Raw genomic sequence first — 12,086 nt, 5'->3', positions numbered from 1 at the left:
CTTTAACTGACTGATGTCTTGAGATGTTGCTTCAATATATCCACATCATTTTCCATCCACATAATTTTCCTACCTCATAATGCCATCTATTTTGTGAAGTGCACCAGTCCTTCCCGCAACAAAGCACCCCCACAACATGATGCTGCCACCCCCGTTCTTCATGGTTGGGATGGTGTTCTTCGGCTTGCAAGCCTCCCCCTTTTTCCTACAAACATAACAATGGTCATTATCGCCAAACAGTTTTATTTTTTTTTTCCAAACAGTACTATCTTTGTCCCCATGTGCAGTTGCAAACCGTAGTCTGGCTTTTTTATGGGGGTTTTGGAGCAGTGGCTTCTTCCTTGCTGAGCAGCCTTTCAGGTTATGTCGATATAGGACTCATTTCACTGTGGATATAGATACTTTTGTACCTGTTTCCTCCGGCATCTTCACAAGGTCCATTGCTGTTGTTCTGGGATTGATTTGCAGTTTTCGCACCAAAGTACGTTCATCTCTAGGAGACAGAAGGCGTCTCCTTCCTGAGCGGTATGACGGCTGCGTGGTCCCATGGTGTTTATAGTTGCGTACTGTTGTTTGTACAGATGAACGTGGTACCGTCAGGCCTTTGGAAATTGCTCCCAAGGATGAACCAGACTTGTGGAGGTCCACCATTTTTTTTGGCTGATTTCATTTGACTTTCCCGTGATATTAAGCAAAGAGGCACTGAGGTTGATGGTAGGCCTTGAAATACATCCACAGCTACACCTCCAATTGACTCAAATTATGTCAATTAGCCTATCAGCAGCTTCTAAAGTCATGACATAATTTTCTGGAATTTTCCAAGCTGTTTAAAGGCACAGTCAACTTAGTGTATGTAAACTTCTGACCCACTGGGATTGTGATACAGTGAATTATAAGTTAAATAATATGTCTGTAAACAATTGTTGGAAAAATTACCTGTGTTATGCACAAAGTAGATGTCCTAACCGACTTGCCAAAACTATAGTTTATTAACAAGAAATTTGTGGAGTGGTTGAAAAACTAGTTTCAATGACTCCAACCTAAGTGTATGTAAACTTCATGAATATCATGAATAAGTCCAAAAATGGATGTAGCATCAACAAATTGTCCCATGAAGTCTGTCAGAAGTTTGAGCCCTATGTGTCTATTAGGCCTATGGATTTTTTTTAAAATCAGGATGAATTAGATTGAGCAATAAAATTACCACTTTTATTCCATAGGTGTCACGTTCTGACCTTTATTTCCTTTGTTTTGTCCTTATTTAGTATGGTCAGGGCTTGAGTTGGGGTTGGCAGTCTGTGTTTGTGTTTTTATGTTTTTCTATTTCTATGTTTGGCCTGATATGGTTCTCAATCAGAGGCTGCTGTTTATCTTGTCCCTGACTGAGAACCATATTTAGGTAGCCTGGGTTTCACTGTTGGTTTGTGTGTGTGTGTGTGTGTCGCCACACGGTACTGTTTCGGTTTGGTTAGTTCACATATTCGTTTATTGTTTTTGTATTTCATAGTGTTCAGTGCTTTTCTTATTAAAATCGTCATGACCACTTACCATGCCGCATCTTGGTCCGATCCTTACTCCTCTTCGGACGAAGAGGAGGAAATCTGCCGTTACAATAGGCTGGGATCCACACTGTGCAGCTGTTGTTCCATAGGCTGGGATCCGCGCTCTGCAGCTGTTGTTCCATAGGCTGGGATCCACACTGTGCAGCTGTTGTTCCATAGGCTGGGATCCGCACTGTGCAGCTGTTGTTCCATAGGCTGGGATCCACACTGTGCAGCTGTTGTTCCATAGGCTGGGATCCACACTGTGCAGCTGTTGTTCCATAGGCTGGGATCCACACTGTGCAGCTGTTGTTCCATAGGCTGGGATCTGCACTGTGCAGCTGTTGTTCCATAGGCTGGGATCCACACTGTGCAGCTGTTGTTCCATAGGCTGGGATCCGCACTGTGCAGCTGTTGTTCCATAGGCTGGGATCCGCACTGTGCAGCTGTTGTTCCATAGGCTGGGATCCGCACTGTGCAGCTGTTGTTCCATAGGCTGGGATCCGCGCTCTGCAGCTGTTGTTCCATAGGCTGGGATCCACACTGTGCAGCTGTTGTTCCATAGGCTGGGATCCACACTGTGCAGCTGTTGTTCCATAGGCTGGGATCCGCACTGTGCAGCTGTTGTTCCATAGGCTGGGATCCACACTGTGCAGCTGTTGTTCCATAGGCTGGGATCCGCACTGTGCAGCTGTTGTTCCATAGGCTGGGATCCGCACTGTGCAGCTGTTGTTCCATAGGCTGGGATCCACACTGTGCAGCTGTTGTTCCATAGGCTGGGATCCGCACTGTGCAGCTGTTGTTCCATAGGCTGGGATCCGCACTGTGCAGCTGTTGTTCCATAGGCTGGGATCCACACTGTGCAGCTGTTGTTCCATAGGCTGGGATCCACACTGTGCAGCTGTTGTTCCATAGGCTGGGATCCGCACTGTGCAGCTGTTGTTCCATAGGCTGGGATCCACACTGTGCAGCTGTTGTTCCATAGGCTGGGATCCGCACTGTGCAGCTGTTGTTCCATAGGCTGGGATCCGCACTGTGCAGCTGTTGTTCCATAGGCTGGGATCCACACTGTGCAGCTGTTGTTCCATAGGCTGGGATCCGCACTGTGCAGCTGTTGTTCCATAGGCTGGGATCCGCACTGTGCAGCTGTTGTTCCATAGGCTGGGATCCACACTGTGCAGCTGTTGTTCCATAGGCTGGGATCCACACTGTGCAGCTGTTGTTCCATAGGCTGGGATCCGCACTGTGCAGCTGTTGTTCCATAGGCTGGGATCCACACTGTGCAGCTGTTGTTCCATAGGCTGGGATCCACACTGTGCAGCTGTTGTTCCATAGGCTGGGATCCACACTGTGCAGCTGTTGTTCCATAGGCTGGGATCCGCACTGTGCAGCTGTTGTTCCATAGGCTGGGATCCACACTGTGCAGCTGTTGTTCCATAGGCTGGGATCCACACTGTGCAGCTGTTGTTCCATAGGCTGGGATCCACACTGTGCAGCTGTTGTTCCATAGGCTGGGATCCACACTGTGCAGCTGTTGTTCCATAGGCTGGGATCCACACTGTGCAGCTGTTGTTCCATAGGCTGGGATCCACACTGTGCAGCTGTTGTTCCATAGGCTGGGATCCACACTGTGCAGCTGTTGTTCCATAGGCTGGGATCCACACTGTGCAGCTGTTGTTCCATAGGCTGGGATCCACACTGTGCAGCTGTTGTTCCATAGGCTGGGATCCACACTGTGCAGCTGTTGTTCCATAGGCTGGGATCCACACTGTGCAGCTGTTGTTCCATAGGCTGGGATCCACACTGTGCAGCTGTTGTTCCATAGGCTGGGATCCACACTGTGCAGCTGTTGTTCCATAGGCTGGGATCCGCACTGTGCAGCTGTTGTTCCATAGGCTGGGATCCACACTGTGCAGCTGTTGTTCCATAGGCTGGGATCCTCGCTATGCAGCTGTTGCAAGAGTGCATTTTTCACTGGCTGTCCACTGGTTTTAAAAACAACGATTGATAGGCAGCTTAAACTCCTTAAATTCAACCGTTATTAGGTTCAAATACAAATTTAGATTTGTGAACAGCTGTCCACAACAACCACAATCCGCAAAGCTCAAATAGCTGTCAATGTGATGGTGTTTCATGGTAACTCTGTGTCAGTGTGATGGTGTTTCATGGTAACTCTGTGTCAATGTGATGGTGTTTCATTTCAGATTTATTATCTACTAAATACATAAAAGTAAAGTCACATCATGTATTTTGTTTTTGACCTACTTGTTTTATGTATTTTGTTTTAAATGTCCTGACATGTGACCAGAATGTCCTGACATGTGACCAGAATGTCCTGACATGTGACCAGAATGTCCTGACATGTGACCAGAATGTCCTGACAAGTGACCAGAATGTCCTGACATGTGACCAGAATGTCCTGACAAGTGATCAGAATGTCCTGACATGTGACCAGAATGTCCTGACATGTGACCAAAATGTCCTGACATGTGACCAGAATGCCCTGACATGTGACCAGAATGTCCTGACAAGTGACCAGAATGTCCTGACATGTGACCAGAATGTTCTGACATGTGACCAGAATGTCCTGACAAGTGACCAGAATGTCCTGACATGTGACCAGAATGTCCTGACAAGTGATCAGAATGTCCTGACATGTGACCAGAATATCCTGACATGTGACCAAAATGTCCTGACATGTGACCAGAATGTCCTGACATGTGACCAGAATGTCCTGACAAGTGACCAGAATGTCCTGACATGTGACCAGAATGTCCTGACAAGTGACCAGAATGTCCTGACATGTGACCAGAATGTCCTGACAAGTGATCAGAATGTCCTGACATGTGACCAGAATGTCCTGACAAGTGACCAGAATGTCCTGACATGTGACCAGAATGTCCTGACAAGTGATCAGAATGTCCTGACATGTGACCAGAATGTCCTGACATGTGACCAAAATGTCCTGACATGTGACCAGAATGCCCTGACATGTGACCAGAATGTCCTGACAAGTGACCAGAATGTCCTGACATGTGACCAGAATGTTCTGACATGTGACCAGAATGTCCTGACATGTGACCAGAATGTCCTGACATGTGACCAGAATGTCCTGACATGTGACCAGAATGTCCTGACATGTGACCAGAATGTCCTGACATGTGACCAGAATGTCCTGACATGTGACCAGAATGTTCTGACATGTGACCAGAATGTTCTGACATGTGACCAGAATGTTCTGACATGTGACCAGAATGTCCTGACATGTGACCAGAATGTTCTGACATGTGACCAGAATGTTCTGACATGTGACCAGAATGTCCTGACATGTGACCAGAATGTCCTGACAAGATAGGAAAATAAAACTAAATCTGAAAAGTCAGGACATTTTGCTTGTGATAAAAAGTTCAAATGCAATTTAAGGTTTAGGCTTTGGGGTAGGATTAGGAGTTAGGGTTAGGGTAAAGGTTAAGGGTTAGGGTAAGGGTTAGGGTTAAGGTTAGGGTAAGGGTTAGGTTAGGGGTTAGGGTAAAGGTAAGGGCTAGGGGTTAAGGTTAGAGTAGAGGTTAAGGGTTAGATTAGGGGTTAGGGTAAAAGTAAGGGCTAGGGGTTAAGGTTAGGGTAAAGGTTAAGGGTTAGGTTAAGGGTTAGGGGTTAGGGTAAAAGTAAGGGTTAGGTGTTAAGGTTAGGGTAAGGGTAAAGGTAAGGGTTATGGGTTAAGGTTAGGGTTAGGGGTTAAGGTTAGGGTAAAGGTTGATGGTTAAGGGTAAAGACAAGGGTTAGGGGTTCAGGAAAATATAATTTTGAATGAGAATCAATTTTCACTCCTGAAAAAGTCCTGAACATTAATGTAAACATGATGTGTGTGTGTGTGTGTCTGTGTGTGTGCATGATGTTGGTCCGTGTCTATATGTGCGTGTGCGTCAACATGTGTATGCATGTGCAGGTTGTGGTTTGGTTTCTAGCCTGCCCTCCCCAGAACACATAGCCCTTGTACACTGTTTATCATGGGGGTGTTGGTTTCTATCCTACCCCCCACAGAGCACATAGCCGTTGTACGCTGTTTGTCATGGGGGTGTTGGTTTCTAGCCTGCCCTCCCCAGAGCACATAGCCTTTGTTCACTGTTTATCATGGGGGTGTTGGTTTCTAGCCTGTTGGTTTCTATCCTGCCCTCCACAGAGCACATAACTGTTGTACGCTGTTTATCATGGGGGTGTTGGTTTCTATCCTGCCCTCCCCAGAGCACATAACTGTTGTACGCTGTTTATCATGGGGGTGTTGGTTTCTAGCCTGCCCTCCCCAGAGCACATAGCCCTTGTACACTGTTTATCATCGTGGTGTAGCATAATTTGAATCCCAGAGCCAACAAAGTGAAAAATCTGTTGCTGTGCCCTTGAGCAAGGCACTTAACCCCAATTGCTCCAGGGGCTGTGACCCCAGTCCCTGCGGGTATCTCAGGGGGAGTTTGGATATGGTGACCCTGATTGTGACCCCAGTCCCTGCGGGTATCTCAGGGGGTGTTTGGATATGGTGACCCTGATTGTGACCCCAGTCCCTGCGGGTATCTCAGGGGGAGTTTGGATATGGTGACCCTGGTTGTGACCCCAGTCCCTGCGGGTATCTCAGGGGGAGTTTGGATATGGTGACCCTGGTTGTGACCCCAGTCCCTGCGGGTATCTCAGGGGGAGTTTGGATATGGTGACCCTGATTGTGACCCCAGTCCCTGCGGGTATCTCAGGGGGTGTTTGGATATGGTGACCCTGATTGTGACCCCAGTCCCTGCGGGTATCTCAGGGGGAGTTTGGATATGGTGACCCTGGTTGTGACCCCAGTCCCTGCGGGTATCTCAGGGGGTGTTTGGATATGGTGACCCTGATTGTGACCCCAGTCCCTGCGGGTATCTCAGGGGGAGTTTGGATATGGTGACCCTGGTTGTGACCCCAGTCCCTGCGGGTATCTCAGGGGGAGTTTGGATATGGTGACCCTGGTTGTGACCCCAGTCCCTGCGGGTATCTCAGGGGGAGTTTGGATATGGTGACCCTGGCTGTGACCCCAGTCCCTGCGGGTATCTCAGGGGGAGTTTGGATATGGTGACCCTGGCTGTGACCCCAGTCCCTGCGGGTATCTCAGGGGGAGTTTGGATATGGTGACCCTGGTTGTGACCCCAGTCCCTGCGGGTATATCAGGGGGAGTTTGGATATGGCGACCCTGGCTGTGACCCCAGTCCCTGCGGGTATCTCAGGGGGAGTTTGGATATGGTGAACCTGGCTGTGACCCCAGTCCCTGCGGGTATCTCAGGGGGAGTTTGGATATGGTGACCCTGGCTGTGACCCCAGTGCCTGCGGGTATCTCAGGGGGAGTTTGGATATGGTGACCCTGGCTGTGACCCCAGTCCCTGCGGGTATCTCAGGGGGAGTTTGGATATGGTGACCTTGGCTGTGACCCCAGTCCCTGTGGGTATCTCAGGGGGAGTTTGGATATGGTGACCCTGGCTGTGACCCCAGTCCCTGCGGGTATCTCAGGGGGAGTTTGGATATGGTGACCCTGGCTGTGACCCCAGTCCCTGCGGGTATCTCAGGGGGAGTTTGGATATGGTGACCCTGGCTGTGACCCCAGTCCCTGCGGGTATCTCAGGGGGAGTTTGGATATGGTGACCCTGGCTGTGACCCCAGTCCCTGCGGGTATCTCAGGGGGAGTTTGGATATGGTGACCCTGGCTGTGACCCCAGTCCCTGCGGGTATCTCAGGGGGAGTTTGGATATGGTGACCCTGGTTGTGACCCCAGTCCCTGCGGGTATCTCAGGAGGAGTTTAGATATGGAAGACACACATTGCCATTACACACTCATACAACAATCATCTACAAGTGTGTATCAGGACAAATATAAGCACTAATTAATGTTGGGCCAACGTTTGGAAAAATGTTCTAATATTAGACAGTCGGTGTTACATAGCATTGTTTAAATATTTCCCACGTCACGTCAATGGGGTTCTAACATGGCTGCCGTAGAATGTTGACGTGTCATGTGAATGCATCATAATGCAGAAACGTCACTGAGCCAACTCTTCAGACATATGACTCTGGAGTAGACACTGTTCTGTTCTGTGCTTTGTTCTCAGTCAACTCCAGTTTCATTCACCTCTGGGGAAAAAAAGAGGACATGCTCGGTCCTGTATGGGAGAATGTGATCTCTGGATTGCGTCGTATGTTTGGAATTTGGGGGGGTTTATGACTGTTTGCTGTGCTGATGTAGGGTTAGGGAAGATGAGATGGGAGGCTTGGAAAGGGAGGGGTTGCTGTCTGGCTGTGAAACCCGCTCACACTCTCTCACTCTCTCTCTCTCTGGTGCTCTGCAGCAAGGTCCAGGGTCTGTAACCCTGCTGCTCAGCTCGGCTCCGGGCCTGGTCACGTGAGACCCTTAGAAAGATGAGCAAGGACAGAGGAATCTCTTTGTTGAACAGGCCTCAGCTTGATTCAAGGATTAGATAAACCAGCTGTAACTATCTGCCTCACCCAATCCCCCTCCTCCTTTTCTCTCTATCTCTCTCTCTTTCTTTCCATACATTTCCTAACTTTCCATCCCTCCCCTCACTGTTCATCTGTTTATCTGTTCCACCCCCCCCCCCCCTCTCTCTCTCTCTGTCTCTCACTCTCTCTCTCTTTCACTCTCTCTTTATCTCTCGCTCTCTGTCTCTCTCTCTCTCTTTCTTTCTCTCTCTCTCTCTCTGCTAGTCTTTCTCAACAATATGAGTTAGACTGCCCTCAGTGCAGCTGAGGTTTTCCCAGCGTAATGTTGAAAGAGAGCGAGACAGAGCGAGAGAGAGAGACCATCTTTACACTTTCAAAGCATGGTGACATGGCAGGATGCAAGGATCCCGAACAAAGTGAAAAAAGCAGAAGTTGCTATGTGCTGCAAAGACATGAAGGGGGTGGGAGGGGTCTGAATTAATTTAAAGACATGAAGGGGGTGGGAGGGGTCTGAATTAATTTAAAGACATGAAGGGGGTGGGAGGGGTCTGAATTAATTTAAAGACATGAAGGGGGTGGGAGGGGTCTGAATTCATTTAAAGACATGAAGGGGGTGGGAGGGGTCTGAATTCATTTAAAGACATGAAGGGGGTGGGAGGGGTCTGAATTCATTTAAAGACATGAAGGGGGTGGGAGGGGTCTGAATTCATTTAAAGACATGAAGGGGGTGGGAGGGGTCTGAATTCATTTAAAGACATGAAGGGGGTGGGAGGGGTCTGAATTCATTTAAAGACATGAGGGGGGTGGGAGGGGTCTGAATTCATTTTGGAGCATTGCGTAAGAACTCTGCGTGGGCCTGGGGTTTATGTCCAGGGTTTGTAAACTTGTCAACCCCAAATAACAACATGGATGGATCACACACACACACGCACCATACATTTTATTATCCTTGCAGGGACCTAAAATGGATTTCCATTTCAAATCCCATTTTCCCTAACCCCTAATCCTAACCTTAACCCCTAACCCAAACCCTAACCGTAACCCCTAACCTTAACCCCTAATCCTAAACTTAACCCCTAACCCAAACCCTAACCCCTAACCCAAACCCTAACCCCTAACCCTAACCTTAACCCCTAATCCTAACCTTAACCCCTAACCCTAACCTTAACCCCTAACCCTAACCCCTAACCCTAAACTTAACCCCTAACCCTAACCCCTAACCCTAACCTTAACCCCTAACCCAAACCCTAACCTTAACCCCTAACCCTAACCTTAACCCCAACCCTAACCTTAACCCCTAACCCTAACCTTAACCCCTAACCTTAACCCCTAACCCTAACCTTAACCCCTAACCTTAACCCCTAACCCTAACCTTAACCCCTAACCCTAAACTTAACCCCTAACCCCTAACCCAAATTGTAATCCTAATTGTAACCCTAACCCTAAATTTAGAATAGCCTTTGTCCTCGTGGGGATGTGGGACATTTCCCCGTTATAGAGAATTGTCCTTGTTTTACTATCCTTGTGGGGACTTGTGAGGATTTCCAGTTCCCACAGGGATAGTAATACAAGCATCTAGTCAACAAGTCAACATGTGGGATTGCCATTGCTGAGTGTTTGCAAGTTTTTGATTATTGTTGACTGTGAGCATGTATCACACTATTCACTCCATGAGGGATTTTACCCTGAAACCATTATTTTTCTTTCAATCTAAGTGGGCAATAAAAGAAGGCCTGTGCCAGTGGCTCAGCCCAGAAAACTGTGGTGTTTCCCAGGCACAGTACTCTGGCAAGGCTCCAGGCTCTACTTGGGCCTATATCCAGAGATCCAGACTCCTGGGAACAGTAAGCAACAAGAGCTTTGAAAACAACAAAAGAAAGAGAGAGAGAGAGAGAGAGAGAGAGAGAGAGAGAGAGAGAGAGAGAGAGAGAGAGAGAGAGAGAGAGAGAGAGAGAGAGAGAGAGAGAGAGAGAGAGAGAGAGAGAGAGAGAGAGAGAGAGAGAGAGAGAGAGAGAGAGAGAGAGAGAGAGAATTGGGCCGTTTTCCAGTAATAATGAAAATACAGAAAAGATCATTAAAATTTTGGCTACATCTAAATTCAAGTCCAAATTCGAGTCTGCAATTTAAAGCACTTCAAGCCCAAGAGCTGAGCCCAGAAACGAGCCCTCTCAGTCAGCTGGTGTTGGACCTCACCAATCAAGCTGACACCAGCACTGCTTCAAAAGAAAGAATTCCAATAAACAAAATCATGAACCAATCAAAGGAATCATACTTACAATACTGGAAAAACGAAACAAAATCCCAAAGCCGACTAAATTGCTATCTGACCCTAAACAGAGAATATGAATTGGCTGATTATCTCTACTCTGTCAGAGATACGAAGCAGAGACAGATCCTTACCAAGTACAGGCTGAGTGACCACCGATTGGCAATAGAAACCGGCAGACATAAAAAGACATGGCTACCCAAAGAAGAGCGTGTATGTGGTCACTGCATGACAGGGGAGGTAGAGACAGAGATGCACTTTCTCCTTTACTGTGATAAATATTCCTCACAAAGAGATTCATTATTCACAGAAATGACTACATATATTCCACATTTTTACAAATTGAACCCAGAGGAAAAACTAAGAATACTCATGGGCGAAGGAGCAATGGCTCCTCTTGCAGCCAAATATGTATTTTCCTGCCATAGCCTGAGGGACACTGAATAATAACATCTGCATAGTAAACAGTAACTTACTTATTATTACTATTATTGTTATTACTATAATTATTAATGTTTACTGTAGACTGTTACCATTTTATTGTATTTATTTTTGTATTATTATTTACCACCATTTTATATTATTATTTGCTATCATTTACAATTTTGTTACAATGTATATTGTATACATTGTTGCTTTGGCAATATTGACACAATGTTTTTCATGCCAATAAAGCAGCTTGAATTTGAATTTGAATTTGAGAGAGAGAGAGAGAGAGAGAGAGAGAGAGAGAGAGAGAGAGAGAGAGAGAGAGAGAGAGAGAGAAACGTGTGGGGGAAGGGGTCAACACATTGGGAAAGATTTAGAGAAGACAGGGTTAGTAGACGATAGATAGGAGCCAGGGCAGGAAAACTTAACGGGGAAGTTTATACTACTTTTCAACCTCATATTCATCATCTTCAGCGCCACACCAATGTCTAGGTGAAAATGGCGCGTTTCTATTTTCTGAAGTTAAAAAGATAAGAAGAAGAAAGGTCCTATAAAAAGTGCAATCTGATTACATCAGCCAGGGGGGGATGGCATTTCCCTGCTTCCTGTGTGACTGCAGATCTCATGGTCCTATTTTCTTCCTGTTTTTACTTTCGATGACATCATTAAAATGCACCTTTTTTTGTGTGCATCTTTTTTTTCTGCAGATCATCGAAATGCAGATCATAGAAATGCAGATCATAGAAATGCAGATCATAGAAATGCAGAGCACAGAAATGCAGATCATAGAAATGCAGAGCACAGAAATGCAGATCCTAGTAATGCAGATCATAGAAATGCAGAGCACAGAAATGCAGATCCTAGTAATGCAGATCATAGAAATGCAGAGCACAGAAATGCAGATCCTAGTAATGCAGAGCACAGAAATGCACTGTTTTCACATACAGTATGTAGACACTGGTATGGGGCTGAGATGGTGAATACGAGGGAGAGAATGTTTCAATGTTGCATTTCTGAAGAAACATGAGGATGTGCAGTATACAGTAAGTAGGGTTTGAGCGACACTTCAAAAACGTTCTCGGAACTTGACGATGTACGTTATCTTTGTCAATGCGAAGTGACTAGGCTCAGTAGAGGAGGTTGATACAGTACAGTGACTAGGCTCAGTAGAGGAGGTGGATACAGTACAGTGACTAGGCTCAGTAGAGGAGGTTGATACAGTGGGACAGTGAGGTTATTGAATCATTTAGGAACCAAAACGTAAGAAAACAGGACGAAACAGTGCGGTACCTAACTGAATTTGTCCAATAGAATCTCTTGTTTTCGTTGGTAAAAAAACGTGTTCAGTGATAAAAGGTTTAGCTACGTTGTACACTAACGAA

General features: G+C 46.7%; 1 protein-coding gene across 2 annotated transcripts in view; it reads left to right on the top strand.

Annotated features, from left to right (window-relative positions):
• ddr2l (discoidin domain receptor family, member 2, like) overlaps nt 1-12,086 on the top strand; it is a 53,223-nt gene that overhangs the window by 9,704 nt on the left and 31,433 nt on the right. The gene's annotated exons all lie outside the window — the stretch shown is intronic.

This window comes from Oncorhynchus mykiss, chromosome 6, assembly GCF_013265735.2.
Source record: "Oncorhynchus mykiss isolate Arlee chromosome 6, USDA_OmykA_1.1, whole genome shotgun sequence".
NCBI lineage: Eukaryota > Metazoa > Chordata > Actinopteri > Salmoniformes > Salmonidae > Oncorhynchus > Oncorhynchus mykiss.
Note: the sequence above shows the minus strand (reverse complement) of the source record. Positions and strands in the feature narration are given on the sequence as shown.